We start from the raw sequence: 1,952 nt of genomic DNA, 5'->3' as shown, positions 1-1,952 counted from the left end.
TTTTTTTTTTTTTAGCCTTTATCGATATGAAAGGTTGAATGTGCTCTAGGTTTGAGCACTCCTTTCTCGGCTTGCTCTTCTGGAGCAGTATATAGGCACACCTAGAGGGACACGTCACTCTTTGCGATCACCAGATCTGGTTCAGAGAAATAGGCACTGGCAATTTACACGTGCCTTGCTAGGTAATCTCACTATATTTGCTCAGGCAAAGTGGGAGAATCGGCCTTAGCTTTTCGTGCTAGAGATGCCGGCTTTCCCACCTGATCGGCTTGGAGTTCGCGACTGACTGTTCTGGGCTTCATTTTACCCTCTACATAACAAGCAGGTGGACTAGATGCCTTAGTAAGGGTCCATGTTATATGGTATCTTCAGCCACGCACTCAGCTCAATCTTAGCACAGTTAAAAAAATGAGTTTCTAGCAAGCTATCTGTCCAGTGCCTGAAAAGTATCATTTCTTGTGTTCAGTAAAAAGGCTCCTAATTTAATCAAGGACCTATGAGATAACTTTCAGTTGTGGCATTGCAAGGATACAAATGCAGAGACATTTTAATGTGATCCTTCTGTAAGAGTGAACCAACGATATGATCTGAAAGCAACTTCACAACTAATTCAGGTATGTGATTTCTACTTCTTAGGGCCTGTTGTAGCTTAGAGTGGGAGACCTGCAGAAACGTGCCCACCATCAATACAGAAAGCACAATTTAATTTTGACAAGGCAAAAGCCAATTCTATATTAGCATGGCATATGTTACAGCAAGCTATTCTTTACACTACCACCTCTAAATTGCCCTAATTTGGATTAAAATGTGGGTTCACATTTCTAATCCTTATAGTTTTGCAGCCATTGCATAGCCCATAAGTTTTTGTTTTGTTTTGTTTGTTTGTTTGTTTGTTTAATATTCTAGGCTTATGATTTTACTGTGTATGTATTTGGAAGAAGAAATTCTGTCAGCCCTCAAAGGATAAACCCGCAGTTGCTTTATTGGTTTTCAGATGTGGCTGCTCTCATCAGCATCAAACACTTGAGACTGAACTAAGCTTAAAACACCATACTTAGCAATCAGGTTGCCGGCAAAGCACTGGATGCAAGACTTGCCTTCCGGGAGCTTACCAATCGGGTTGCCAGCAAAGCGGTGGATGCAAGACTTGCCCTCCAGGAGTTTACCATCAGAACGGAGAAGACAAATAAATGCATAATATATAGATGACATAAATCCATACCTGTACACATTTAAGAATAAACAGTCCAATAGTAAGAGGCAGTACATATTCAATTGCTGAGAAATGTAGACAATAACTACTATAGGAATCCTAATACTACAGAAGTCACTGGCTGCTGGGAAACCAAGGAAAACTTGGCTATGGACGTTGGGGCTTGTGTCGGACTCTGAATAAAGGGCAGAATGATTGGCATCCTACTGAGATACACAGTAAAGCGGGTGAGGGCAGGGAGGAAGTGGCAAGAATAACATTTGTGAAGATGTCCAGGTAAGAAATAGAGGTTGTAATGCTCAAGATGTTTCCTTTTCCCTTTTAAATCTGACCTGTGATTTCCAGCATTGCTATTTCAAGTATCACTGGTTTTTTTTAATTTTAAAGGCAATGCTGTTGAATCTATCTGATCCTCACCAAGATCCACTAAAGAAGGAGATATCAAAAATTTGAAGATAAAGAAAGGGAGTGGGGGAGAAAACACATCCATTGTCTGAATTAGTTGTTCTCAAAATGTAGCCTCTCATCTAGCAGCACTGATCACCTGGGATAAAGTCTTGGGCCCCATCCCAGACCTATTGAATGAGAAACTCAGGGGTGAGACATAGTAATCGGTGCGTTTAAAAAGCCCTCCAGGTGATTCTGATACACATTAAAGGTTGAAAGCCGCTGACTTAGGTAACAGCCTTTCTTTCTCTTCCTTCCTTCCTTCCTTCCTTCCTTCCTTCCTTCCTTCCTT

At 41.1% G+C, this 1,952-nt stretch overlaps 1 long non-coding RNA gene across 1 annotated transcript; it reads left to right on the top strand.

The window, feature by feature from the left end:
• Positions 1–6: 6 nt before the first annotated feature.
• Positions 7–1,416, top strand: LOC105508817. The gene is made up of 2 exons (XR_001001339.1): positions 7–614; positions 907–1,416. It is a non-coding gene; the product is annotated as an uncharacterized LOC105508817 (long non-coding RNA).
• The last annotated feature ends 536 nt before the right edge of the window (positions 1,417–1,952 follow it).

Source organism: Colobus angolensis, unplaced genomic scaffold (assembly GCF_000951035.1).
Source record: "Colobus angolensis palliatus isolate OR3802 unplaced genomic scaffold, Cang.pa_1.0 Scaffold169, whole genome shotgun sequence".
NCBI classification, from domain to species: domain Eukaryota; kingdom Metazoa; phylum Chordata; class Mammalia; order Primates; family Cercopithecidae; genus Colobus; species Colobus angolensis.
Note: the sequence above shows the minus strand (reverse complement) of the source record. Positions and strands in the feature narration are given on the sequence as shown.